This window comes from Phyllobates terribilis, unplaced genomic scaffold (assembly GCF_046119375.1).
Source record: "Phyllobates terribilis strain yellow unplaced genomic scaffold, ASM4611937v1 Scaffold_437__1_contigs__length_1545540, whole genome shotgun sequence".
In the NCBI taxonomy this organism is placed as follows: Eukaryota; Metazoa; Chordata; class Amphibia; order Anura; family Dendrobatidae; genus Phyllobates; species Phyllobates terribilis.
In genome coordinates this window covers 1,511,189-1,538,973 of record NW_027363197.1, presented here as the reverse complement: position 1 = coordinate 1,538,973, position 27,785 = coordinate 1,511,189, and the positions used below count along the sequence as shown (strand labels likewise).

The following is a 27,785-nucleotide window of genomic DNA, read 5'->3' as shown; positions in this document are numbered from 1 at the left end:
GTGCATTGCATTGCCATGTAATGTGATGCAATGCTATCTTTCTAGCTCTCCCTTTTTACTTCCTTTTGGATAAACAGACATATTAGGCAAGCATTTTGGAGCTTTCACCTAAATAACTACAGGTGGTGAGATAAGCTGCACAATATAATTGACCTTTCAGTATATTGTTGCACACACACCATCTATTTAGCAAATGCCCTTGTTATCAACAGCAGCCTTTTAAACTCACCTGAGCTAACAGGTATGTGCGCTGGTTACTCTGCTGCGCTTAAAATTTCTTTTTTGGTTTGCTACAATGCCTTTTCTGAAACGTTGTCTCCTTCTGCTGGAACACTGACTTCTTTCATTTAATGCCTGCAGACTATAAAAGAGAACCCAACCCAAAAAGTTTGGTTGATTAGTCTGTGGCATTCTGTTAAACTGTTGCTTATGGCGGTCTCTGTGAGCTTCTCAGCGACATTCAGCCAGCCAGGTATCCTGCCTGCAGTAGATGGAATGTGGCAATGGAACGCTGGCTGCGCGTGTCATAATAGGCTCTGAGCCTTTATATACCTGTGCACAGCAGCAGCCACCTTCAGTCTGCTGCTGGACAGCCAGCAGCAGCAGCAGCAGGAGAGGTATGTAATCAGGAGCCCTCCTGCTAAGGGTAGACAGCTGCTCGTTCCACCCCACCCCCCGCCTTAATTGGTTCTCCTCCCTTCCAACGGTGTTGAGGCGGGTGGGAACAGCAGGGGGTGAAGGTGCTGTGTTTAAAGAGGTGGAGTTATGCAGATCTAAAACGCGTGGATTGCAGCAGCAGCAAGCCGAAAAGTGCAGGCATGTAAGGGATCTAGAGGTTGACAACATGTCTTCTTAACGGGAGTCCAGGAGCTCATCTCCACAAATGGACTTTTCAGGATCCTTGGGTGGCTCCGTAGTTTGAAACCAATTCTGGTTATCGCTTCTCGGCCTTTTGGCTAAGATCAAGTGTAGTATCTGTTCTTATCAGTTTAATATCTGATACGTCCCCTATCTGGGGACCATATATTAAATGGATTTTTAGAACAGGGAGATGGAAAAAGAGCTTGCTCTGTCCACTCCACGCATTGACCTGGTATTGCAGTATCTCCAGGACCGGTGCACCCCTTCTTTAATGCAGTTTCTAAAATCAGAAAGAATTGAATTCAATGTTTTTTGTTCATTTTGCTTGTTTGTCGGATTTGGGGATGGACTCTTTGGCTTTGCTTTTCTTCTCCTCATTGGATTTTTCATGTTCAAAGTTGCAGAAGCCAGATTACAAGCTCATTTTGGTTCAACTTCAGCAACTGTGCATTGCATTGCCATGTAATGTGATGCAATGCTATCTTTCTAGCTCTCCCTTTTTACTTCCTTTTGGATAAACAGACATATTAGGCAAGCATTTTGGAGCTTTCACCTAAATAACTACAGGTGGTGAGATAAGCTGCACAATATAATTGACCTTTCAGTATATTGTTGCACACACACCATCTATTTAGCAAATGCTCTTGTTATCAACAGCAGCCTTTTAAACTCACCTGAGCTAACAGGTATGTGCGCTGGTTACTCTGCTGCGCTTAAAATTTCTTTTTTGGTTTGCTACAATGCCTTTTCTGAAACGTTGTCTCCTTCTGCTGGAACACTGACTTCTTTCATTTAATGCCTGCAGACTATAAAAGAGAACCCAACCCAAAAAGTTTGGTTGATTAGTCTGTGGCATTCTGTTAAACTGTTGCTTATGGCGGTCTCTGTGAGCTTCTCAGCGACATTCAGCCAGCCAGGTATCCTGCCTGCAGTAGATGGAATGTGGCAATGGAACGCTGGCTGCGCGTGTCATAATAGGCTCTGAGCCTTTATATACCTGTGCACAGCAGCAGCCACCTTCAGTCTGCTGCTGGACAGCCAGCAGCAGCAGCAGCAGGAGAGGTATGTAATCAGGAGCCCTCCTGCTAAGGGTAGACAGCTGCTCGTTCCACCCCACCCCCCGCCTTAATTGGTTCTCCTCCCTTCCAACGGTGTTGAGGCGGGTGGGAACAGCAGGGGGTGAAGGTGCTGTGTTTAAAGAGGTGGAGTTATGCAGATCTAAAACGCGTGGATTGCAGCAGCAGCAAGCCGAAAAGTGCAGGCATGTAAGGGATCTAGAGGTTGACAACATGTCTTCTTAACGGGAGTCCAGGAGCTCATCTCCACAAATGGACTTTTCAGGATCCTTGGGTGGCTCCGTAGTTTGAAACCAATTCTGGTTATCGCTTCTCGGCCTTTTGGCTAAGATCAAGTGTAGTATCTGTTCTTATCAGTTTAATATCTGATACGTCCCCTATCTGGGGACCATATATTAAATGGATTTTTAGAACAGGGAGATGGAAAAAGAGCTTGCTCTGTCCACTCCACGCATTGACCTGGTATTGCAGTATCTCCAGGACCGGTGCACCCCTTCTTTAATGCAGTTTCTAAAATCAGAAAGAATTGAATTCAATGTTTTTTGTTCATTTTGCTTGTTTGTCGGATTTGGGGATGGACTCTTTGGCTTTGCTTTTCTTCTCCTCATTGGATTTTTCATGTTCAAAGTTGCAGAAGCCAGATTACAAGCTCATTTTGGTTCAACTTCAGCAACTGTGCATTGCATTGCCATGTAATGTGATGCAATGCTATCTTTCTAGCTCTCCCTTTTTACTTCCTTTTGGATAAACAGACATATTAGGCAAGCATTTTGGAGCTTTCACCTAAATAACTACAGGTGGTGAGATAAGCTGCACAATATAATTGACCTTTCAGTATATTGTTGCACACACACCATCTATTTAGCAAATGCCCTTGTTATCAACAGCAGCCTTTTAAACTCACCTGAGCTAACAGGTATGTGCGCTGGTTACTCTGCTGCGCTTAAAATTTCTTTTTTGGTTTGCTACAATGCCTTTTCTGAAACGTTGTCTCCTTCTGCTGGAACACTGACTTCTTTCATTTAATGCCTGCAGACTATAAAAGAGAACCCAACCCAAAAAGTTTGGTTGATTAGTCTGTGGCATTCTGTTAAACTGTTGCTTATGGCGGTCTCTGTGAGCTTCTCAGCGACATTCAGCCAGCCAGGTATCCTGCCTGCAGTAGATGGAATGTGGCAATGGAACGCTGGCTGCGCGTGTCATAATAGGCTCTGAGCCTTTATATACCTGTGCACAGCAGCAGCCACCTTCAGTCTGCTGCTGGACAGCCAGCAGCAGCAGCAGCAGGAGAGGTATGTAATCAGGAGCCCTCCTGCTAAGGGTAGACAGCTGCTCGTTCCACCCCACCCCCCGCCTTAATTGGTTCTCCTCCCTTCCAACGGTGTTGAGGCGGGTGGGAACAGCAGGGGGTGAAGGTGCTGTGTTTAAAGAGGTGGAGTTATGCAGATCTAAAACGCGTGGATTGCAGCAGCAGCAAGCCGAAAAGTGCAGGCATGTAAGGGATCTAGAGGTTGACAACATGTCTTCTTAACGGGAGTCCAGGAGCTCATCTCCACAAATGGACTTTTCAGGATCCTTGGGTGGCTCCGTAGTTTGAAACCAATTCTGGTTATCGCTTCTCGGCCTTTTGGCTAAGATCAAGTGTAGTATCTGTTCTTATCAGTTTAATATCTGATACGTCCCCTATCTGGGGACCATATATTAAATGGATTTTTAGAACAGGGAGATGGAAAAAGAGCTTGCTCTGTCCACTCCACGCATTGACCTGGTATTGCAGTATCTTCAGGACCGGTGCACCCCTTCTTTAATGCAGTTTCTAAAATCAGAAAGAATTGAATTCAATGTTTTTTGTTCATTTTGCTTGTTTGTCGGATTTGGGGATGGACTCTTTGGCTTTGCTTTTCTTCTCCTCATTGGATTTTTCATGTTCAAAGTTGCAGAAGCCAGATTACAAGCTCATTTTGGTTCAACTTCAGCAACTGTGCATTGCATTGCCATGTAATGTGATGCAATGCTATCTTTCTAGCTCTCCCTTTTTACTTCCTTTTGGATAAACAGACATATTAGGCAAGCATTTTGGAGCTTTCACCTAAATAACTACAGGTGGTGAGATAAGCTGCACAATATAATTGACCTTTCAGTATATTGTTGCACACACACCATCTATTTAGCAAATGCTCTTGTTATCAACAGCAGCCTTTTAAACTCACCTGAGCTAACAGGTATGTGCGCTGGTTACTCTGCTGCGCTTAAAATTTCTTTTTTGGTTTGCTACAATGCCTTTTCTGAAACGTTGTCTCCTTCTGCTGGAACACTGACTTCTTTCATTTAATGCCTGCAGACTATAAAAGAGAACCCAACCCAAAAAGTTTGGTTGATTAGTCTGTGGCATTCTGTTAAACTGTTGCTTATGGCGGTCTCTGTGAGCTTCTCAGCGACATTCAGCCAGCCAGGTATCCTGCCTGCAGTAGATGGAATGTGGCAATGGAACGCTGGCTGCGCGTGTCATAATAGGCTCTGAGCCTTTATATACCTGTGCACAGCAGCAGCCACCTTCAGTCTGCTGCTGGACAGCCAGCAGCAGCAGCAGCAGGAGAGGTATGTAATCAGGAGCCCTCCTGCTAAGGGTAGACAGCTGCTCGTTCCACCCCACCCCCCGCCTTAATTGGTTCTCCTCCCTTCCAACGGTGTTGAGGCGGGTGGGAACAGCAGGGGGTGAAGGTGCTGTGTTTAAAGAGGTGGAGTTATGCAGATCTAAAACGCGTGGATTGCAGCAGCAGCAAGCCGAAAAGTGCAGGCATGTAAGGGATCTAGAGGTTGACAACATGTCTTCTTAACGGGAGTCCAGGAGCTCATCTCCACAAATGGACTTTTCAGGATCCTTGGGTGGCTGCGTAGTTTGAAACCAATTCTGGTTATCGCTTCTCGGCCTTTTGGCTAAGATCAAGTGTAGTATCTGTTCTTATCAGTTTAATATCTGATACGTCCCCTATCTGGGGACCATATATTAAATGGATTTTTAGAACAGGGAGATGGAAAAAGAGCTTGCTCTGTCCACTCCACGCATTGACCTGGTATTGCAGTATCTCCAGGACCGGTGCACCCCTTCTTTAATGCAGTTTCTAAAATCAGAAAGAATTGAATTCAATGTTTTTTGTTCATTTTGCTTGTTTGTCGGATTTTGGGATGGACTCTTTGGCTTTGCTTTTCTTCTCCTCATTGGATTTTTCATGTTCAAAGTTGCAGAAGCCAGATTACAAGCTCATTTTGGTTCAACTTCAGCAACTGTGCATTGCATTGCCATGTAATGTGATGCAATGCTATCTTTCTAGCTCTCCCTTTTTACTTCCTTTTGGATAAACAGACATATTAGGCAAGCATTTTGGAGCTTTCACCTAAATAACTACAGGTGGTGAGATAAGCTGCACAATATAATTGACCTTTCAGTATATTGTTGCACACACACCATCTATTTAGCAAATGCCCTTGTTATCAACAGCAGCCTTTTAAACTCACCTGAGCTAACAGGTATGTGCGCTGGTTACTCTGCTGCGCTTAAAATTTCTTTTTTGGTTTGCTACAATGCCTTTTCTGAAACGTTGTCTCCTTCTGCTGGAACACTGACTTCTTTCATTTAAGGCCTGCAGACTATAAAAGAGAACCCAACCCAAAAAGTTTGGTTGATTAGTCTGTGGCATTCTGTTAAACTGTTGCTTATGGCGGTCTCTGTGAGCTTCTCAGCGACATTCAGCCAGCCAGGTATCCTGCCTGCAGTAGATGGAATGTGGCAATGGAACGCTGGCTGCGCGTGTCATAATAGGCTCTGAGCCTTTATATACCTGTGCACAGCAGCAGCCACCTTCAGTCTGCTGCTGGACAGCCAGCAGCAGCAGCAGCAGGAGAGGTATGTAATCAGGAGCCCTCCTGCTAAGGGTAGACAGCTGCTTGTTCCACCCCACCCCCCGCCTTAATTGGTTCTCCTCCCTTCCAACGGTGTTGAGGCGGGTGGGAACAGCAGGGGGTGAAGGTGCTGTGTTTAAAGAGGTGGAGTTATGCAGATCTAAAACGCGTGGATTGCAGCAGCAGCAAGCCGAAAAGTGCAGGCATGTAAGGGATCTAGAGGTTGACAACATGTCTTCTTAACGGGAGTCCAGGAGCTCATCTCCACAAATGGACTTTTCAGGATCCTTGGGTGGCTCCGTAGTTTGAAACCAATTCTGGTTATCGCTTCTCGGCCTTTTGGCTAAGATCAAGTGTAGTATCTTTCGAAAAGGCGGTTTTGGATGTTGGCCGCCCTAGTAGATTGATACATTATGCACACTGGGGTTTAGGCGCTTGTTAGTACGCCAGGTGGCTAATATAGTCATCTGGTGGAAAGCATGGCCCCCCAGGATCGACGCCATTGGGCCGGGGAAGATCGAAAGCCCGAAGTGTGAAGTGCCCCAGGAGTGGTGACCCTGGGGTGCCTTAACTCACTGGGATTGGGAACCCCACTTGAGTTTATGGCACATTTGCACAAGCACTTTAAATTTTCTTTCTTCGCACATACCCTTATTCCGGGCCTTCTGGCCTTAGGATGGGGAATTTTTCAATTCCCGGTCGAAGGTCCGGGCAGTATTATACTGTGAAACCTTCACTATTTATTTAATTTCTTTGTCACTGTGTGTCCACTTATTCACGTGTGTCACGTCCTACTAGGATTTTGTCGGGATGCGGTTCCCTTACGGGTTCCTCTCTTGGCAGGTCTAGGGGGGGAGTGTGTGGCCATCAGGTTCCGCTCCCCCCTGAACCCCCCTGGCTCTCCTCTTTCGGGAGGAGAGCGTTGTTGGCTCCCCTCTTCCGGGAGGGGAGCACAGTCTTTGGCTCGCAGTGCCTTGCTCGGGTGAGAACTCGGGCAGGTGCTGGGGGTAAGATTGGGTCGCCTCTGGCTCCGGCTGGAGGTGGCTATTTGTCCCTGTTCCTCGCTGTGGCCTTCTGGCTCGGAGGGACGGGGAATGGTTTGGGGGACCCTTCTCCTTTTGGAGAGGGTTTCAAGAAGACCAGCATCCTAGTGCACTTTTTTAAGCGCACTCGGGTTTTGTACACGAATTCGGGCTTTTAGAAAAAAAAAAAAAAAAAAAAAAATCTGTTCTTATCAGTTTAATATCTGATACGTCCCCTATCTGGGGACCATATATTAAATGGATTTTTAGAACAGGGAGATGGAAAAAGAGCTTGCTCTGTCCACTCCACGCATTGACCTGGTATTGCAGTATCTCCAGGACCGGTGCACCCCTTCTTTAATGCAGTTTCTAAAATCAGAAAGAATTGAATTCAATGTTTTTTGTTCATTTTGCTTGTTTGTCGGATTTTGGGATGGACTCTTTGGCTTTGCTTTTCTTCTCCTCATTGGATTTTTCATGTTCAAAGTTGCAGAAGCCAGATTACAAGCTCATTTTGGTTCAACTTCAGCAACTGTGCATTGCATTGCCATGTAATGTGATGCAATGCTATCTTTCTAGCTCTCCCTTTTTACTTCCTTTTGGATAAACAGACATATTAGGCAAGCATTTTGGAGCTTTCACCTAAATAACTACAGGTGGTGAGATAAGCTGCATAATATAATTGACCTTTCAGTATATTGTTGCACACACACCATCTATTTAGCAAATGCCCTTGTTATCAACAGCAGCCTTTTAAACTCACCTGAGCTAACAGGTATGTGCGCTGGTTACTCTGCTGCGCTTAAAATTTCTTTTTTGGTTTGCTACAATGCCTTTTCTGAAACGTTGTCTCCTTCTGCTGGAACACTGACTTCTTTCATTTAATGCCTGCAGACTATAAAAGAGAACCCAACCCAAAAAGTTTGGTTGATTAGTCTGTGGCATCCTGTTAAACTGTTGCTTATGGCGGTCTCTGTGAGCTTCTCAGCGACATTCAGCCAGCCAGGTATCCTGCCTGCAGTAGATGGAATGTGGCAATGGAACGCTGGCTGCGCGTGTCATAATAGGCTCTGAGCCTTTATATACCTGTGCACAGCAGCAGCCACCTTCAGTCTGCTGCTGGACAGCCAGCAGCAGCAGCAGCAGGAGAGGTATGTAATCAGGAGCCCTCCTGCTAAGGGTAGACAGCTGCTCGTTCCACCCCACCCCCCGCCTTAATTGGTTCTCCTCCCTTCCAACGGTGTTGAGGCGGGTGGGAACAGCAGGGGGTGAAGGTGCTGTGTTTAAAGAGGTGGAGTTATGCAGATCTAAAACGCGTGGATTGCAGCAGCAGCAAGCCGAAAAGTGCAGGCATGTAAGGGATCTAAAGGTTGACAACATGTCTTCTTAACGGGAGTCCAGGAGCTCATCTCCACAAATGGACTTTTCAGGATCCTTGGGTGGCTCCGTAGTTTGAAACCAATTCTGGTTATCGCTTCTCGGCCTTTTGGCTAAGATCAAGTGTAGTATCTGTTCTTATCAGTTTAATATCTGATACGTCCCCTATCTGGGGACCATATATTAAATGGATTTTTAGAACAGGGAGATGGAAAAAGAGCTTGCTCTGTCCACTCCACGCATTGACCTGGTATTGCAGTATCTCCAGGACCGGTGCACCCCTTCTTTAATGCAGTTTCTAAAATCAGAAAGAATTGAATTCAATGTTTTTTGTTCATTTTGCTTGTTTGTCGGATTTTGGGATGGACTCTTTGGCTTTGCTTTTCTTCTCCTCATTGGATTTTTCATGTTCAAAGTTGCAGAAGCCAGATTACAAGCTCATTTTGGTTCAACTTCAGCAACTGTGCATTGCATTGCCATGTAATGTGATGCAATGCTATCTTTCTAGCTCTCCCTTTTTACTTCCTTTTGGATAAACAGACATATTAGGCAAGCATTTTGGAGCTTTCACCTAAATAACTACAGGTGGTGAGATAAGCTGCACAATATAATTGACCTTTCAGTATATTGTTGCACACACACCATCTATTTAGCAAATGCCCTTGTTATCAACAGCAGCCTTTTAAACTCACCTGAGCTAACAGGTATGTGCGCTGGTTACTCTGCTGCGCTTAAAATTTCTTTTTTGGTTTGCTACAATGCCTTTTCTGAAACGTTGTCTCCTTCTGCTGGAACACTGACTTCTTTCATTTAATGCCTGCAGACTATAAAAGAGAACCCAACCCAAAAAGTTTGGTTGATTAGTCTGTGGCATTCTGTTAAACTGTTGCTTATGGCGGTCTCTGTGAGCTTCTCAGCGACATTCAGCCAGCCAGGTATCCTGCCTGCAGTAGATGGAATGTGGCAATGGAACGCTGGCTGCGCGTGTCATAATAGGCTCTGAGCCTTTATATACCTGTGCACAGCAGCAGCCACCTTCAGTCTGCTGCTGGACAGCCAGCAGCAGCAGCAGCAGGAGAGGTATGTAATCAGGAGCCCTCCTGCTAAGGGTAGACAGCTGCTCGTTCCACCCCACCCCCCGCCTTAATTGGTTCTCCTCCCTTCCAACGGTGTTGAGGCGGGTGGGAACAGCAGGGGGTGAAGGTGCTGTGTTTAAAGAGGTGGAGTTATGCAGATCTAAAACGCGTGGATTGCAGCAGCAGCAAGCCGAAAAGTGCAGGCATGTAAGGGATCTAGAGGTTGACAACATGTCTTCTTAACGGGAGTCCAGGAGCTCATCTCCACAAATGGACTTTTCAGGATCCTTGGGTGGCTCCGTAGTTTGAAACCAATTCTGGTTATCGCTTCTCGGCCTTTTGGCTAAGATACCACATCTTGCCAGAAGGATTCTAAGCCAATCGTGCCCTTGGCCTTGAGGCATCGGCGGTGTAAAAGCCGTCTTAAGCCTCATGCTGCTTTAGGGGGCAGATACGCAAAGAAACCAAGAAGGCGATCGACCCTATCTACCTTTTGAAGATGGCATCAGCAGTAGCGGCCGCAGTGCGCTATGCCAGAGCTGGTGACCTTCGCATCAAGAACTCTTTCAAGATCGAAGTGGACGATGCATCCAAGGAGAAGTTGACCTTGAAGTTTTTCGTGAGGAGAGTGCTGCTGGAGATCCTAGGAGTAAAGAGGGAAGACATCCTGGCCCTTCAAGATCGCCCCGGTTCCTTCACTTTGACTCTGGAGTCGGAGTATGCGTGCCAGAACCTCTTCCGCCAGATTCACCTGCACCTTTCAGATGAGGATCTTAAAGGACTCACCTTTGTCATCCTTTACTCCGGTGGAGAGAAGCCGCTCGTGGTTCAGATGAGCAACCCTCATGTTCCCTTAGTTAATATTATTTGCTTTCTTCAAAACTATTTCCCAGAACTGCGGTATTCCCACAAGGTCATGAATGAGGAAAACCTCTGGACGGGAAAGCATAAATTTTTTGTTAAATTTTGTGAAGATCCAAATGGCATTGGTGGTCAGCGTCATCCTCCGTCAAGTTTCCTGATCGGTAGGGAGCGGGGGCGCCTCTTCTACCCGGACATGCCCCTCTTCTGCCGGAAATGCATGTGTTTCGGTCACACTTATGAGAACTGCAAGGAGGAGGTGGCAATCTGTAAGAAGTGCTACAAGCATGGACATGCCACAATGGACTGTACCAATGAGATGGTGTGCAACATCTGCCGGGTCCCAGGTCACTCCTTCCGGGAGTGTCCTTTGAAGAAAAAGGCGGAAACCTATGCTGAAACGCTGGCAAAGCAACCTGCCCGTGTGCCTCCATCTGCTCCCGGGGGGCAGAGGCAGCCCTCTGCTGTTCCTGCTCCTGCGGGTGCGTCTACAGCGCGGGGGCAGTCTTCTAGCTCTCCAGTACCTGCTCCACAGACCAAGCCTGCTAGTACATCAGGTGGTACGTCTGCACCTGCTGCACAGAGGAAGCCAACCAACCCTCCTGCTCCTGCTGCTAAGGGGGGTCCCACCGGTGCTCCTGTATCTACTGTGCGAACACAACCCCCTGTAGGCGGGTCCACAAGCACTTCAGTGCCTGCTGCACAGGGAAAACCTGCCAGTTCTCCTATTCCTGCTGCGCATAAGCCCACGTCTATGCAGAAACCTCCAGCTGAGAAACCTGTCCGTCCTGAGAGGAGGGAAGCTTCATCTAAGGACTGGGCTGCTGATTCTGATCCGGGTGATATGGTGGTGGAGGGGAGTCCCTCTGCTGAAATCGGGACATTTAGCTCGGAGGAAGAAGCAATGGAGCTGGAAACTCGTAGGAAAAGGAAAACAGATGATAGGTCTGATGAGAATGTGGCCAGGGAGACTTCCAAGAAGTGTCCATTAAAACCAAGTCTTCTGCAATACAAGCCAATGGCTCCCGCTGCCCCTCCTGAGGAGCCAAGGCCTTCAGACCCTATAAACATTTCTTTTTCGGACTCAGAAGTGCAGAGCCCGTTAACATCGGTGGGCTTTATGTCTGATTCTGACAGTAGTGTGACCTGAACTAACCTATCATGACCTCATCAATTAAAGTAGCCTCGCTCAATGTGAGGAGTATAAGGGGCTCTACAAGAAGGGCTGCTTTGTTTTCCTACCTGTCAACAGTGGACTGTGATGTCTTTTGTTTGCAAGAATGTAACATTGACTTTGATATGAATTATGCAGATTTAAGAAAAGATTGGCCTCATGGGCCCTCTATCTGGTCCGGAGATAATGAAAATCGTTCCTCTGGCATTGGAGTGCTGTTTAGGTCGCATGACTTTAAAATCAACTCTTTTGTGGACATTTCTTCTGGACGTGCTCTTTTCTTAAATATTAGTTTTAAAGGTGTGGACTTTAGACTTTTGAACATTTATGCTTCTCCGGTGAAGGAAGAGAGACATCAGTTGTTTGAAGATGTGCAATATTACCTACCTGGTTCATCGCCTCTGATGTTCTGTGGGGATTTCAATTGTGTCTTGCCTGGTGAAGGGAGAAGCGGGAGTTCCACCGTTCCTAAAAAAGACAAAACAGAGAAACAACTAAAGGATTTGTTAACTGATTTTTTTCTTAGAGACTCCTGGAAAGAGATCCGTAGTAATGATCCCGGTTATACTTGGGAGAACTCTTCTTCTAAATCTCGTATTGATTTTATTTTCATGTCCCAATATGTGAATGTCAAATCTGTTGTCTTAATCCCAAACATTTTTTCAGATCATAAGATGTTGCTATCAGAGTTAGAATTACCTGGGCTTGTCAAGGCAAGAGGAGTTTGGAGGCTAAATACAACATTGTTACAAGATCCTAAGGTAAGAACAGATTTTAAAGCGTTTTTTAATTATTTAAGAACAAAACAACAAAAATTTTTAACTCTGCTAGAATGGTGGGAATACAGCAAGATGAAGATAAAAAGTTTTTTTATCAAGGTCAGCATAGCCAATGCAAGAGAAAAGTCCGCTTGGCATAAAAGGCTTATTACTAAATTGCAGACCTGTTATCAACTAAGAGATGTGGGACTTGAAATGGACGATTTAATTGAAGCAACAAAAAAAGAAATTAAAAAGAGTATAGAGTCGAAGGGTAAGGAAATAATTTATAACTCAAAAATTGAAGTGATGGAGAAAAATGAAAAGTGCTCAAGATTTTTTTTTAAAAAAGTAGTTGCTGCTAAGGAAATGATAACAGAATTAGAGGGTGAAACTACAACTGAAGGTATGCTCAACCAAGCTCACCAGTTTTATCAGCAGCTTTTTAATGAGAAAACTATAGACCAGTCTTTTACTGAAGATGCCCTTAATTCATTAAAAAATAGTCTGAGCCGCGAAGACCAAGAATTGTTATGCACTGAAGTCACCTTGTCGGAAGTAGATGCTGCTATCAAAAGTTTTTCGTATGGGAAAACCCCTGGTTCTGACGGTTTGCCTGTTGAATTTTATCGTGAATTTTGGAATTTTTTAAAACCCGACTTGTTTTTAGTAATCAAAGAAGCTTTTAAGTGTGATATCCTGCCTATATCTTGGAGAAGTGGTCTGGTCTCCCTGATTTTTAAAAAAGGAGCCAAATCCCATCTGGCAAACTGGAGACCAATCACACTGTTGAATGTTGATTACAAGTTGATGTCCAAAATTTTAGTGAACCGTTTTAAAAAAGTTTTATCCAAAGTTATTTATGAAGACCAGGTATGTGGGGTGCCAGGAAGAGGAGTTGCGGAGCATCTCAATACCATCCGCGATGTCATATGGTACCAGCAATCCAGGAAGCAAGACTTAGCAATTTTATCGTTGGATTTTCAAAAGGCTTTTGATCGTGTCTCTCATTGTTTTTTATGGTTGGTTTTAAAAAAAATGGGCTTCCCTGAAATTTTTATCAAGCAAGTGGCACTTTTATATAAGAACTCTTTTAGTAAAATTTTAATCAATGGATTTTTGTCTAATGAAGTGTTTTTGCATTCAGGTGTGAAGCAAGGCTGCCCTTTGTCCCCAGTGCTATTTATATGTGCAATAGAGCCTCTTTTATCTATGCTACGAGAGGATAAAGTGATTAAAGGTGTCCCTATCCCTGGAGGACATGGAAGAGATGTGAAGGTAATGGGCTACATGGATGATATTACTATTTTTTGTTCATCACCTGCCGCTCTCAGGAGAGCTATAAGAACGACCAATTTTTTTTGTGAAGCCTCAGGTTTTAAGTTAAACATTGAGAAATGTGATTGTTTTGTCCGTGGCAATTGGGCGGATGTGTCCATCCCTGATCTCCCGATGCAGTCAGAGAAGATTAAAATTCTGGGCGTGATTTTTGATCGACAGAATGATGGAATGAAGAGCTGGGATGGAGTAAGGGACAAAATACAAAAGAAGATTGACTTTTGGAAATTAAGAAAATTAACAATCGAAGGTAAAGTTTTAATTATTAAGGCCCTTCTGCTTCCTGTCATGTTATATCTCAGTTATGTTTATCCCCCAAGTGACCTTACAGCGAGAAGATTACAGAGAATGCTGTTTGAATTTGTGTGGAACTCTAAGTTCGAAAAGGTGAAGAGAGAAACAATGTACAAGATGCACCACCTTGGTGGTAAGGATGTTCCCAACGTCAAACTGTTTTTATACTCCAAGTTTTTTAGCCTCTGTTTTAAATATATGTTTGCTTCAAGCCCTTGGGCACATTTTTTAAGATATGCAGCTGGCCACATTTTTAGGAGGCGAAAGTGGATATCCATTTCTTTAACAAGCCCAGTGTTGTTATCCCCTCCACAACAATATGCCATCCTGGAGAAAGTTATCAGATTATATGGCCTAGATTCTTTTGAGATGGAGACATTGAAGAATGCAAGGAAGCTGCTGCAGCAATTAAAAAAGAAAGAAACTTTGACGCCCATAAGCCATTATTCATATAGCAGAGTCACTAAAATATGGAATTTAACAAATGCACCTTACCTGATGAATCAACATAAAGACTTAGCTTGGATGATTGTGCAGGAATGTTTACCGACTCGTGATTTCCAGTATAAAAGAAGACTTAGCACTATACAAACCTGCCCGAGGCATCAGTGCAATAATGATGAGACTACTATGCACCTTATTTGGAATTGTGATTTTGCACAGCAAGTGTGGAAAGACTGTGGTGAGCTTTTAAAATTTTTATCTGGTCTTAATTTTTTAAGCCATGAAGTGGTTTTATATGGGATTTTACCAAACATGACGAAAGAAAAAGAGAGAGTTTTATGGTGCACTTTGAGTTGTGTTAAAAGTGCTCTATGGAAGACCAGAAACATATTGTTGTTTAAAAGAGACTATATAGAAGTCAAGGATTGTATAAGACTGGCATTAAGTGAAATTTATATGTACTACCTAATGGATATGAAGAAGCTTGGAAAGAAAAGAGCCCTGAGTATATGGAACTATCATCTATGGAAGATGTTATTTTAAAGCTCTGAAGAAAAGATAAAGACTACGATATTTTAAATATAAACGCAAAATCTGTTCTTATCAGTTTAATATCTGATACGTCCCCTATCTGGGGACCATATATTAAATGGATTTTTAGAACAGGGAGATGGAAAAAGAGCTTGCTCTGTCCACTCCACGCATTGACCTGGTATTGCAGTATCTCCAGGACCGGTGCACCCCTTCTTTAATGCAGTTTCTAATATCAGAAAGAATTGAATTCAATGTTTTTTGTTCATTTTGCTTGTTTGTCGGATTTTGGGATGGACTCTTTGGCTTTGCTTTTCTTCTCCTCATTGGATTTTTCATGTTCAAAGTTGCAGAAGCCAGATTACAAGCTCATTTTGGTTCAACTTCAGCAACTGTGCATTGCATTGCCATGTAATGTGATGCAATGCTATCTTTCTAGCTCTCCCTTTTTACTTCCTTTTGGATAAACAGACATATTAGGCAAGCATTTTGGAGCTTTCACCTAAATAACTACAGGTGGTGAGATAAGCTGCACAATATAATTGACCTTTCAGTATATTGTTGCACACACACCATCTATTTAGCAAATGCCCTTGTTATCAACAGCAGCCTTTTAAACTCACCTGAGCTAACAGGTATGTGCGCTGGTTACTCTGCTGCGCTTAAAATTTCTTTTTTGGTTTGCTACAATGCCTTTTCTGAAACGTTGTCTCCTTCTGCTGGAACACTGACTTCTTTCATTTAATGCCTGCAGACTATAAAAGAGAACCCAACCCAAAAAGTTTGGTTGATTAGTCTGTGGCATTCTGTTAAACTGTTGCTTATGGCGGTCTCTGTGAGCTTCTCAGCGACATTCAGCCAGCCAGGTATCCTGCCTGCAGTAGATGGAATGTGGCAATGGAACGCTGGCTGCGCGTGTCATAATAGGCTCTGAGCCTTTATATACCTGTGCACAGCAGCAGCCACCTTCAGTCTGCTGCTGGACAGCCAGCAGCAGCAGCAGCAGGAGAGGTATGTAATCAGGAGCCCTCCTGCTAAGGGTAGACAGCTGCTCGTTCCACCCCACCCCCCGCCTTAATTGGTTCTCCTCCCTTCCAACGGTGTTGAGGCGGGTGGGAACAGCAGGGGGTGAAGGTGCTGTGTTTAAAGAGTTGGAGTTATGCAGATCTAAAACGCGTGGATTGCAGCAGCAGCAAGCCGAAAAGTGCAGGCATGTAAGGGATCTAGAGGTTGACAACATGTCTTCTTAACGGGAGTCCAGGAGCTCATCTCCACAAATGGACTTTTCAGGATCCTTGGGTGGCTCCGTAGTTTGAAACCAATTCTGGTTATCGCTTCTCGGCCTTTTGGCTAAGATCAAGTGTAGTATCTGTTCTTATCAGTTTAATATCTGATACGTCCCCTATCTGGGGACCATATATTAAATGGATTTTTAGAACAGGGAGATGGAAAAAGAGCTTGCTCTGTCCACTCCACGCATTGACCTGGTATTGCAGTATCTCCAGGACCGGTGCACCCCTTCTTTAATGCAGTTTCTAAAATCAGAAAGAATTGAATTCAATGTTTTTTGTTCATTTTGCTTGTTTGTCGGATTTTGGGATGGACTCTTTGGCTTTGCTTTTCTTCTCCTCATTGGATTTTTCATGTTCAAAGTTGCAGAAGCCAGATTACAAGCTCATTTTGGTTCAACTTCAGCAACTGTGCATTGCATTGCCATGTAATGTGATGCAATGCTATCTTTCTAGCTCTCCCTTTTTACTTCCTTTTGGATAAACAGACATATTAGGCAAGCATTTTGGAGCTTTCACCTAAATAACTACAGGTGGTGAGATAAGCTGCACAATATAATTGACCTTTCAGTATATTGTTGCACACACACCATCTATTTAGCAAATGCCCTTGTTATCAACAGCAGCCTTTTAAACTTACCTGAGCTAACAGGTATGTGCGCTGGTTACTCTGCTGCGCTTAAAATTTCTTTTTTGGTTTGCTACAATGCCTTTTCTGAAACGTTGTCTCCTTCTGCTGGAACACTGACTTCTTTCATTTAATGCCTGCAGACTATAAAAGAGAACCCAACCCAAAAAGTTTGGCTGATTAGTCTGTGGCATTCTGTTAAACTGTTGCTTATGGCGGTCTCTGTGAGCTTCTCAGCGACATTCAGCCAGCCAGGTATCCTGCCTGCAGTAGATGGAATGTGGCAATGGAACGCTGGCTGCGCGTGTCATAATAGGCTCTGAGCCTTTATATACCTGTGCACAGCAGCAGCCACCTTCAGTCTGCTGCTGGACAGCCAGCAGCAGCAGCAGGAGAGGTATGTAATCAGGAGCCCTCCTGCTAAGGGTAGACAGCTGCTCGTTCCACCCCACCCCCCGCCTTAATTGGTTCTCCTCCCTTCCAACGGTGTTGAGGCGGGTGGGAACAGCAGGGGGTGAAGGTGCTGTGTTTAAAGAGGTGGAGTTATGCAGATCTAAAACGCGTGGATTGCAGCAGCAGCAAGCCGAAAAGTGCAGGCATGTAAGGGATCTAGAGGTTGACAACATGTCTTCTTAACGGGAGTCCAGGAGCTCATCTCCACAAATGGACTTTTCAGGATCCTTGGGTGGCTCCGTAGTTTGAAACCAATTCTGGTTATCGCTTCTCGGCCTTTTGGCTAAGATCAAGTGTAGTATCTGTTCTTATCAGTTTAATATCTGATACGTCCCCTATCTGGGGACCATATATTAAATGGATTTTTAGAACAGGGAGATGGAAAAAGAGCTTGCTCTGTCCACTCCACGCATTGACCTGGTATTGCAGTATCTCCAGGACCGGTGCACCCCTTCTTTAATGCAGTTTCTAAAATCAGAAAGAATTGAATTCAATGTTTTTTGTTCATTTTGCTTGTTTGTCGGATTTTGGGATGGACTCTTTGGCTTTGCTTTTCTTCTCCTCATTGGATTTTTCATGTTCAAAGTTGCAGAAGCCAGATTACAAGCTCATTTTGGTTCAACTTCAGCAACTGTGCATTGCATTGCCATGTAATGTGATGCAATGCTATCTTTCTAGCTCTCCCTTTTTACTTCCTTTTGGATAAACAGACATATTAGGCAAGCATTTTGGAGCTTTCACCTAAATAACTACAGGTGGTGAGATAAGCTGCACAATATAATTGACCTTTCAGTATATTGTTGCACACACACCATCTATTTAGCAAATGCCCTTGTTATCAACAGCAGCCTTTTAAACTCACCTGAGCTAACAGGTATGTGCGCTGGTTACTCTGCTGCGCTTAAAATTTCTTTTTTGGTTTGCTACAATGCCTTTTCTGAAACGTTGTCTCCTTCTGCTGGAACACTGACTTCTTTCATTTAATGCCTGCAGACTATAAAAGAGAACCCAACCCAAAAAGTTTGGCTGATTAGTCTGTGGCATTCTGTTAAACTGTTGCTTATGGCGGTCTCTGTGAGCTTCTCAGCGACATTCAGCCAGCCAGGTATCCTGCCTGCAGTAGATGGAATGTGGCAATGGAACGCTGGCTGCGCGTGTCATAATAGGCTCTGAGCCTTTATATACCTGTGCACAGCAGCAGCCACCTTCAGTCTGCTGCTGGACAGCCAGCAGCAGCAGCAGCAGGAGAGGTATGTAATCAGGAGCCCTCCTGCTAAGGGTAGACAGCTGCTCGTTCCACCCCACCCCCCGCCTTAATTGGTTCTCCTCCCTTCCAACGGTGTTGAGGCGGGTGGGAACAGCAGGGGGTGAAGGTGCTGTGTTTAAAGAGGTGGAGTTATGCAGATCTAAAACGCGTGGATTGCAGCAGCAGCAAGCCGAAAAGTGCAGGCATGTAAGGGATCTAGAGGTTGACAACATGTCTTCTTAACGGGAGTCCAGGAGCTCATCTCCACAAATGGACTTTTCAGGATCCTTGGGTGGCTCCGTAGTTTGAAACCAATTCTGGTTATCGCTTCTCGGCCTTTTGGCTAAGATCAAGTGTAGTATCTGTTCTTATCAGTTTAATATCTGATACGTCCCCTATCTGGGGACCATATATTAAATGGATTTTTAGAACAGGGAGATGGAAAAAGAGCTTGCTCTGTCCACTCCACGCATTGACCTGGTATTGCAGTATCTCCAGGACCGGTGCACCCCTTCTTTAATGCAGTTTCTAAAATCAGAAAGAATTGAATTCAATGTTTTTTGTTCATTTTGCTTGTTTGTCGGATTTTGGGATGGACTCTTTGGCTTTGCTTTTCTTCTCCTCATTGGATTTTTCATGTTCAAAGTTGCAGAAGCCAGATTACAAGCTCATTTTGGTTCAACTTCAGCAACTGTGCATTGCATTGCCATGTAATGTGATGCAATGCTATCTTTCTAGCTCTCCCTTTTTACTTCCTTTTGGATAAACAGACATATTAGGCAAGCATTTTGGAGCTTTCACCTAAATAACTACAGGTGGTGAGATAAGCTGCACAATATAATTGACCTTTCAGTATATTGTTGCACACACACCATCTATTTAGCAAATGCCCTTGTTATCAACAGCAGCCTTTTAAACTCACCTGAGCTAACAGGTATGTGCGCTGGTTACTCTGCTGCGCTTAAAATTTCTTTTTTGGTTTGCTACAATGCCTTTTCTGAAACGTTGTCTCCTTCTGCTGGAACACTGACTTCTTTCATTTAATGCCTGCAGACTATAAAAGAGAACCCAACCCAAAAAGTTTGGTTGATTAGTCTGTGGCATTCTGTTAAACTGTTGCTTATGGCGGTCTCTGTGAGCTTCTCAGCGACATTCAGCCAGCCAGGTATCCTGCCTGCAGTAGATGGAATGTGGCAATGGAACGCTGGCTGCGCGTGTCATAATAGGCTCTGAGCCTTTATATACCTGTGCACAGCAGCAGCCACCTTCAGTCTGCTGCTGGACAGCCAGCAGCAGCAGCAGCAGGAGAGGTATGTAATCAGGAGCCCTCCTGCTAAGGGTAGACAGCTGCTCGTTCCACCCCACCCCCCGCCTTAATTGGTTCTCCTCCCTTCCAACGGTGTTGAGGCGGGTGGGAACAGCAGGGGGTGAAGGTGCTGTGTTTAAAGAGGTGGAGTTATGCAGATCTAAAACGCGTGGATTGCAGCAGCAGCAAGCCGAAAAGTGCAGGCATGTAAGGGATCTAGAGGTTGACAACATGTCTTCTTAACGGGAGTCCAGGAGCTCATCTCCACAAATGGACTTTTCAGGATCCTTGGGTGGCTCCGTAGTTTGAAACCAATTCTGGTTATCGCTTCTCGGCCTTTTGGCTAAGATCAAGTGTAGTATCTGTTCTTATCAGTTTAATATCTGATACGTCCCCTATCTGGGGACCATATATTAAATGGATTTTTAGAACAGGGAGATGGAAAAAGAGCTTGCTCTGTCCACTCCACGCATTGACCTGGTATTGCAGTATCTCCAGGACCGGTGCACCCCTTCTTTAATGCAGTTTCTAAAATCAGAAAGAATTGAATTCAATGTTTTTTGTTCATTTTGCTTGTTTGTCGGATTTTGGGATGGACTCTTTGGCTTTGCTTTTCTTCTCCTCATTGGATTTTTCATGTTCAAAGTTGCAGAAGCCAGATTACAAGCTCATTTTGGTTCAACTTCAGCAACTGTGCATTGCATTGCAATGTAATGTGATGCAATGCTATCTTTCTAGCTCTCCCTTTTTACTTCCTTTTGGATAAACAGACATATTAGGCAAGCATTTTGGAGCTTTCACCTAAATAACTACAGGTGGTGAGATAAGCTGCACAATATAATTGACCTTTCAGTATATTGTTGCACACACACCATCTATTTAGCAAATGCCCTTGTTATCAACAGCAGCCTTTTAAACTCACCTGAGCTAACAGGTATGTGCGCTGGTTACTCTGCTGCGCTTAAAATTTCTTTTTTGGTTTGCTACAATGCCTTTTCTGAAACGTTGTCTCCTTCTGCTGGAACACTGACTTCTTTCATTTAATGCCTGCAGACTATAAAAGAGAACCCAACCCAAAAAGTTTGGTTGATTAGTCTGTGGCATTCTGTTAAACTGTTGCTTATGGCGGTCTCTGTGAGCTTCTCAGCGACATTCAGCCAGCCAGGTATCCTGCCTGCAGTAGATGGAATGTGGCAATGGAACGCTGGCTGCGCATGTCATAATAGGCTCTGAGCCTTTATATACCTGTGCACAGCAGCAGCCACCTTCAGTCTGCTGCTGGACAGCCAGCAGCAGCAGCAGCAGGAGAGGTATGTAATCAGGAGCCCTCCTGCTAAGGGTAGACAGCTGCTCGTTCCACCCCACCCCCCGCCTTAATTGGTTCTCCTCCCTTCCAACGGTGTTGAGGCGGGTGGGAACAGCAGGGGGTGAAGGTGCTGTGTTTAAAGAGGTGGAGTTATGCAGATCTAAAACGCGTGGATTGCAGCAGCAGCAAGCCGAAAAGTGCAGGCATGTAAGGGATCTAGAGGTTGACAACATGTCTTCTTAACGGGAGTCCAGGAGCTCATCTCCACAAATGGACTTTTCAGGATCCTTGGGTGGCTCCGTAGTTTGAAACCAATTCTGGTTATCGCTTCTCGGCCTTTTGGCTAAGATCAAGTGTAGTATCTGTTCTTATCAGTTTAATATCTGATACGTCCCCTATCTGGGGACCATATATTAAATGGATTTTTAGAACAGGGAGATGGAAAAAGAGCTTGCTCTGTCCACTCCACGCATTGACCTGGTATTGCAGTATCTCCAGGACCGGTGCACCCCATCTTTAATGCAGTTTCTAAAATCAGAAAGAATTGAATTCAATGTTTTTTGTTCATTTTGCTTGTTTGTCGGATTTTGGGATGGACTCTTTGGCTTTGCTTTTCTTCTTCTCATTGGATTTTTCATGTTCAAAGTTGCAGAAGCCAGATTACAAGCTCATTTTGGTTCAACTTCAGCAACTGTGCATTGCATTGCCATGTAATGTGATGCAATGCTATCTTTCTAGCTCTCCCTTTTTACTTCCTTTTGGATAAACAGACATATTAGGCAAGCATTTTGGAGCTTTCACCTAAATAACTACAGGTGGTGAGATAAGCTGCACAATATAATTTACCTTTCAGTATATTGTTGCACACACACCATCTATTTAGCAAATGCCCTTGTTATCAACAGCAGCCTTTTAAACTCACCTGAGCTAACAGGTATGTGCGCTGGTTACTCTGCTGCGCTTAAAATTTCTTTTTTGGTTTGCTACAATGCCTTTTCTGAAACGTTGTCTCCTTCTGCTGGAACACTGACTTCTTTCATTTAATGCCTGCAGACTATAAAAGAGAACCCAACCCAAAAAGTTTGGTTGATTAGTCTGTGGCATTCTGTTAAACTGTTGCTTATGGCGGTCTCTGTGAGCTTCTCAGCGACATTCAGCCAGCCAGGTATCCTGCCTGCAGTAGCTGGAATGTGGCAATGGAACGCTGACTGCGCGTGTCATAATAGGCTCTGAGCCTTTATATACCTGTGCACAGCAGTAGCCACCTTCAGTCTGCTGCTGGACAGCCAGCAGCAGCAGCAGCAGGAGAGGTATGTAATCAGGAGCCCTCCTGCTAAGGGTAGACAGCTGCTCGTTCCACCCCACCCCCCGCCTTAATTGGTTCTCCTCCCTTCCAACGGTGTTGAGGCGGGTGGGAACAGCAGGGGGTGAAGGTGCTGTGTTTAAAGAGGTGGAGTTATGCAGATCTAAAACGCGTGGATTGCAGCAGCAGCAAGCCGAAAAGTGCAGGCATGTAAGGGATCTAGAGGTTGACAACATGTCTTCTTAACGGGAGTCCAGGAGCTCATCTCCACAAATGGACTTTTCAGGATCCTTGGGTGGCTCCGTAGTTTGAAACCAATTCTGGTTATCGCTTCTCGGCCTTTTGGCTAAGATCAAGTGTAGTATCTGTTCTTATCAGTTTAATATCTGATACGTCCCCTATCTGGGGACCATATATTAAATGGATTTTTAGAACAGGGAGATGGAAAAAGAGCTTGCTCTGTCCACTCCACGCATTGACCTGGTATTGCAGTATCTCCAGGACCGGTGCACCCCTTCTTTAATGCAGTTTCTAAAATCAGAAAGAATTGAATTCAATGTTTTTTGTTCATTTTGCTTGTTTGTCGGATTTTGGGATGGACTCTTTGGCTTTGCTTTTCTTCTCCTCATTGGATTTTTCATGTTCAAAGTTGCAGAAGCCAGATTACAAGCTCATTTTGGTTCAATTTCAGCAACTGTGCATTGCATTGCCATGTAATGTGATGCAATGCTATCTTTCTAGCTCTCCCTTTTTACTTCCTTTTGGATAAACAGACATATTAGGCAAGCATTTTGGAGCTTTCACCTAAATAACTACAGGTGGTGAGATAAGCTGCACAATATAATTGACCTTTCAGTATATTGTTGCACACACACCATCTATTTAGCAAATGCCCTTGTTATCAACAGCAGCCTTTTAAACTCACCTGAGCTAACAGGTATGTGCGCTGGTTACTCTGCTGCGCTTAAAATTTCTTTTTTGGTTTGCTACAATGCCTTTTCTGAAACGTTGTCTCCTTCTGCTGGAACACTGACTTCTTTCATTTAATGCCTGCAGACTATAAAAGAGAACCCAACCCAAAAAGTTTGGTTGATTAGTCTGTGGCATTCTGTTAAACTGTTGCTTATGGCGGTCTCTGTGAGCTTCTCAGCGACATTCAGCCAGCCAGGTATCCTGCCTGCAGTAGATGGAATGTGGCAATGGAACGCTGGCTGCGCGTGTCATAATAGGCTCTGAGCCTTTATATACCTGTGCACAGCAGCAGCCACCTTCAGTCTGCTGCTGGACAGCCAGCAGCAGCAGCAGCAGGAGAGGTATGTAATCAGGAGCCCTCCTGCTAAGGGTAGACAGCTGCTCGTTCCACCCCACCCCCCGCCTTAATTGGTTCTCCTCCCTTCCAACGGTGTTGAGGCGGGTGGGAACAGCAGGGGGTGAAGGTGCTGTGTTTAAAGAGGTGGAGTTATGCAGATCTAAAACGCGTGGATTGCAGCAGCAGCAAGCCGAAAAGTGCAGGCATGTAAGGGATCTAGAGGTTGACAACATGTCTTCTTAACGGGAGTCCAGGAGCTCATCTCCACAAATGGACTTTTCAGGATCCTTGGGTGGCTCCGTAGTTTGAAACCAATTCTGGTTATCGCTTCTTGGCCTTTTGGCTAAGATCAAGTGTAGTATCTGTTCTTATCAGTTTAATATCTGATACGTCCCCTATCTGGGGACCATATATTAAATGGATTTTTAGAACAGGGAGATGGAAAAAGAGCTTGCTCTGTCCACTCCATGCATTGACCTGGTATTGCAGTATCTCCAGGACCGGTGCACCCCTTCTTTAATGCAGTTTCTAAAATCAGAAAGAATTGAATTCAATGTTTTTTGTTCATTTTGCTTGTTTGTCGGATTTTGGGATGGACTCTTTGGCTTTGCTTTTCTTCTCCTCATTGGATTTTTCATGTTCAAAGTTGCAGAAGCCAGATTACAAGCTCATTTTGGTTCAACTTCAGCAACTGTGCATTGCATTGCCATGTAATGTGATGCAATGCTATCTTTCTAGCTCTCCCTTTTTACTTCCTTTTGGATAAACAGACATATTAGGCAAGCATTTTGGAGCTTTCACCTAAATAACTACAGGTGGTGAGATAAGCTGCACAATATAATTGACCTTTCAGTATATTGTTGCACACACACCATCTATTTAGCAAATGCCCTTGTTATCAACAGCAGCCTTTTAAACTCACCTGAGCTAACAGGTATGTGCGCTGGTTACTCTGCTGCGCTTAAAATTTCTTTTTTGGTTTGCTACAATGCCTTTTCTGAAACGTTGTCTCCTTCTGCTGGAACACTGACTTCTTTCATTTAATGCCTGCAGACTATAAAAGAGAACCCAACCCAAAAAGTTTGGTTGATTAGTCTGTGGCATTCTGTTAAACTGTTGCTTATGGCGGTCTCTGTGAGCTTCTCAGCGACATTCAGCCAGCCAGGTATCCTGCCTGCAGTAGATGGAATGTGGCAATGGAACGCTGGCTGCGCGTGTCATAATAGGCTCTGAGCCTTTATATACCTGTGCACAGCAGCAGCCACCTTCAGTCTGCTGCTGGACAGCCAGCAGCAGCAGGAGAGGTATGTAATCAGGAGCCCTCCTGCTAAGGGTAGACAGCTGCTCGTTCCACCCCACCCCCCGCCTTAATTGGTTCTCCTCCCTTCCAACGGTGTTGAGGCGGGTGGGAACAGCAGGGGGTGAAGGTGCTGTGTTTAAAGAGGTGGAGTTATGCAGATCTAAAACGCGTGGATTGCAGCAGCAGCAAGCCGAAAAGTGCAGGCATGTAAGGGATCTAGAGGTTGACAACATGTCTTCTTAACGGGAGTCCAGGAGCTCATCTCCACAAATGGACTTTTCAGGATCCTTGGGTGGCTCCGTAGTTTGAAACCAATTCTGGTTATCGCTTCTCGGCCTTTTGGCTAAGATCAAGTGTAGTATCTGTTCTTATCAGTTTAATATCTGATACGTCCCCTATCTGGGGACCATATATTAAATGGATTTTTAGAACAGGGAGATGGAAAAAGAGCTTGCTCTGTCCACTCCACGCATTGACCTGGTATTGCAGTATCTCCAGGACCGGTGCACCCCTTCTTTAATGCAGTTTCTAAAATCAGAAAGAATTGAATTCAATGTTTTTTGTTCATTTTGCTTGTTTGTCGGATTTTGGGATGGACTCTTTGGCTTTGCTTTTCTTCTCCTCATTGGATTTTTCATGTTCAAAGTTGCAGAAGCCAGATTACAAGCTCATTTTGGTTCAACTTCAGCAACTGTGCATTGCATTGCCATGTAATGTGATGCAATGCTATCTTTCTAGCTCTCCCTTTTTACTTCCTTTTGGATAAACAGACATATTAGGCAAGCATTTTGGAGCTTTCACCTAAATAACTACAGGTGGTGAGATAAGCTGCACAATATAATTGACCTTTCAGTATATTGTTGCACACACACCATCTATTTAGCAAATGCCCTTGTTATCAACAGCAGCCTTTTAAACTCACCTGAGCTAACAGGTATGTGCGCTGGTTACTCTGCTGCGCTTAAAATTTCTTTTTTGGTTTGCTACAATGCCTTTTCTGAAACGTTGTCTCCTTCTGCTGGAACACTGACTTCTTTCATTTAATGCCTGCAGACTATAAAAGAGAACCCAACCCAAAAAGTTTGGTTGATTAGTCTGTGGCATTCTGTTAAACTGTTGCTTATGGCGGTCTCTGTGAGCTTCTCAGCGACATTCAGCCAGCCAGGTATCCTGCCTGCAGTAGATGGAATGTGGCAATGGAACGCTGGCTGCGCGTGTCATAATAGGCTCTGAGCCTTTATATACCTGTGCACAGCAGCAGCCACCTTCAGTCTGCTGCTGGACAGCCAGCAGCAGCAGCAGCAGGAGAGGTATGTAATCAGGAGCCCTCCTGCTAAGGGTAGACAGCTGCTCGTTCCACCCCACCCCCCGCCTTAATTGGTTCTCCTCCCTTCCAACGGTGTTGAGGCGGGTGGGAACAGCAGGGGGTGAAGGTGCTGTGTTTAAAGAGGTGGAGTTATGCAGATCTAAAACGCGTGGATTGCAGCAGCAGCAAGCCGAAAAGTGCAGGCATGTAAGGGATCTAGAGGTTGACAACATGTCTTCTTAACGGGAGTCCAGGAGCTCATCTCCACAAATGGACTTTTCAGGATCCTTGGGTGGCTCCGTAGTTTGAAACCAATTCTGGTTATCGCTTCTCGGCCTTTTGGCTAAGATCAAGTGTAGTATCTGTTCTTATCAGTTTAATATCTGATACGTCCCCTATCTGGGGACCATATATTAAATGGATTTTTAGAACAGGGAGATGGAAAAAGAGCTTGCTCTGTCCACTCCACGCATTGACCTGGTATTGCAGTATCTCCAGGACCGGTGCACCCCTTCTTTAATGCAGTTTCTAAAATCAGAAAGAATTGAATTCAATGTTTTTTGTTCATTTTGCTTGTTTGTCGGATTTTGGGATGGACTCTTTGGCTTTGCTTTTCTTCTCCTCATTGGATTTTTCATGTTCAAAGTTGCAGAAGCCAGATTACAAGCTCATTTTGGTTCAACTTCAGCAACTGTGCATTGCATTGCCATGTAATGTGATGCAATGCTATCTTTCTAGCTCTCCCTTTTTACTTCCTTTTGGATAAACAGACATATTAGGCAAGCATTTTGGAGCTTTCACCTAAATAACTACAGGTGGTGAGATAAGCTGCACAATATAATTGACCTTTCAGTATATTGTTGCACACACACCATCTATTTAGCAAATGCCCTTGTTATCAACAGCAGCCTTTTAAACTCACCTGAGCTAACAGGTATGTGCGCTGGTTACTCTGCTGCGCTTAAAATTTCTTTTTTGGTTTGCTACAATGCCTTTTCTGAAACGTTGTCTCCTTCTGCTGGAACACTGACTTCTTTCATTTAATGCCTGCAGACTATAAAAGAGAACCCAACCCAAAAAGTTTGGTTGATTAGTCTGTGGCATTCTGTTAAACTGTTGCTTATGGCGGTCTCTGTCAGCTTCTCAGCGACATTCAGCCAGCCAGGTATCCTGCCTGCAGTAGATGGAATGTGGCAATGGAACGCTGGCTGCGCGTGTCATAATAGGCTCTGAGCCTTTATATACCTGTGCACAGCAGCAGCCACCTTCAGTCTGCTGCTGGACAGCCAGCAGCAGCAGCAGCAGGAGAGGTATGTAATCAGGAGCCCTCCTGCTAAGGGTAGACAGCTGCTCGTTCCACCCCACCCCCCGCCTTAATTGGTTCTCCTCCCTTCCAACGGTGTTGAGGCGGGTGGGAACAGCAGGGGGTGAAGGTGCTGTGTTTAAAGAGGTGGAGTTATGCAGATCTAAAACGCGTGGATTGCAGCAGCAGCAAGCCGAAAAGTGCAGGCATGTAAGGGATCTAGAGGTTGACAACATGTCTTCTTAACGGGAGTCCAGGAGCTCATCTCCACAAATGGACTTTTCAGGATCCTTGGGTGGCTCCGTAGTTTGAAACCAATTCTGG

General features: G+C 44.7%; 15 non-coding genes and 2 pseudogenes across 15 annotated transcripts; all 17 read left to right on the top strand.

Moving 5' to 3' along the window:
• Positions 1–936: 936 nt before the first annotated feature.
• LOC141228157 (U2 spliceosomal RNA) lies at positions 937–1,127 on the top strand. The gene has a single exon (XR_012295079.1). It is a non-coding gene; the product is annotated as a U2 spliceosomal RNA (small nuclear RNA).
• Positions 1,128–2,242: 1,115 nt separating this feature from the next.
• Positions 2,243–2,433, top strand: LOC141228156 (U2 spliceosomal RNA). Its single transcript, XR_012295078.1, has one exon. It is a non-coding gene; the product is annotated as a U2 spliceosomal RNA (small nuclear RNA).
• A 1,115-nt stretch (positions 2,434–3,548) lies between these two features.
• Positions 3,549–3,739, top strand: LOC141228224 (U2 spliceosomal RNA). Its single transcript, XR_012295143.1, has one exon. It is a non-coding gene; the product is annotated as a U2 spliceosomal RNA (small nuclear RNA).
• Positions 3,740–4,854: 1,115 nt separating this feature from the next.
• On the top strand, positions 4,855–5,045 carry LOC141228155 (U2 spliceosomal RNA). The gene has a single exon (XR_012295077.1). It is a non-coding gene; the product is annotated as a U2 spliceosomal RNA (small nuclear RNA).
• Positions 5,046–6,160: 1,115 nt separating this feature from the next.
• LOC141228531 (U2 spliceosomal RNA) lies at positions 6,161–6,252 on the top strand (annotated as a pseudogene).
• Positions 6,253–7,027: 775 nt separating this feature from the next.
• On the top strand, positions 7,028–7,214 carry LOC141228425 (U2 spliceosomal RNA). The gene has a single exon (XR_012295306.1). It is a non-coding gene; the product is annotated as a U2 spliceosomal RNA (small nuclear RNA).
• Positions 7,215–8,329: 1,115 nt separating this feature from the next.
• On the top strand, positions 8,330–8,520 carry LOC141228154 (U2 spliceosomal RNA). The gene has a single exon (XR_012295076.1). It is a non-coding gene; the product is annotated as a U2 spliceosomal RNA (small nuclear RNA).
• Positions 8,521–14,751: 6,231 nt separating this feature from the next.
• Positions 14,752–14,927, top strand: LOC141228381 (U2 spliceosomal RNA; annotated as a pseudogene).
• Positions 14,928–16,042: 1,115 nt separating this feature from the next.
• Positions 16,043–16,233, top strand: LOC141228153 (U2 spliceosomal RNA). Its single transcript, XR_012295075.1, has one exon. It is a non-coding gene; the product is annotated as a U2 spliceosomal RNA (small nuclear RNA).
• Positions 16,234–17,345: 1,112 nt separating this feature from the next.
• Positions 17,346–17,536, top strand: LOC141228152 (U2 spliceosomal RNA). Its single transcript, XR_012295074.1, has one exon. It is a non-coding gene; the product is annotated as a U2 spliceosomal RNA (small nuclear RNA).
• Positions 17,537–18,651: 1,115 nt separating this feature from the next.
• On the top strand, positions 18,652–18,842 carry LOC141228151 (U2 spliceosomal RNA). The gene has a single exon (XR_012295073.1). It is a non-coding gene; the product is annotated as a U2 spliceosomal RNA (small nuclear RNA).
• Positions 18,843–19,957: 1,115 nt separating this feature from the next.
• LOC141228150 (U2 spliceosomal RNA) lies at positions 19,958–20,148 on the top strand. Its single transcript, XR_012295072.1, has one exon. It is a non-coding gene; the product is annotated as a U2 spliceosomal RNA (small nuclear RNA).
• A 1,115-nt stretch (positions 20,149–21,263) lies between these two features.
• On the top strand, positions 21,264–21,454 carry LOC141228178 (U2 spliceosomal RNA). The gene has a single exon (XR_012295098.1). It is a non-coding gene; the product is annotated as a U2 spliceosomal RNA (small nuclear RNA).
• A 1,115-nt stretch (positions 21,455–22,569) lies between these two features.
• Positions 22,570–22,760, top strand: LOC141228148 (U2 spliceosomal RNA). Its single transcript, XR_012295070.1, has one exon. It is a non-coding gene; the product is annotated as a U2 spliceosomal RNA (small nuclear RNA).
• Positions 22,761–23,875: 1,115 nt separating this feature from the next.
• On the top strand, positions 23,876–24,066 carry LOC141228199 (U2 spliceosomal RNA). Its single transcript, XR_012295118.1, has one exon. It is a non-coding gene; the product is annotated as a U2 spliceosomal RNA (small nuclear RNA).
• A 1,109-nt stretch (positions 24,067–25,175) lies between these two features.
• LOC141228147 (U2 spliceosomal RNA) lies at positions 25,176–25,366 on the top strand. The gene has a single exon (XR_012295069.1). It is a non-coding gene; the product is annotated as a U2 spliceosomal RNA (small nuclear RNA).
• A 1,115-nt stretch (positions 25,367–26,481) lies between these two features.
• Positions 26,482–26,672, top strand: LOC141228146 (U2 spliceosomal RNA). Its single transcript, XR_012295068.1, has one exon. It is a non-coding gene; the product is annotated as a U2 spliceosomal RNA (small nuclear RNA).
• The last annotated feature ends 1,113 nt before the right edge of the window (positions 26,673–27,785 follow it).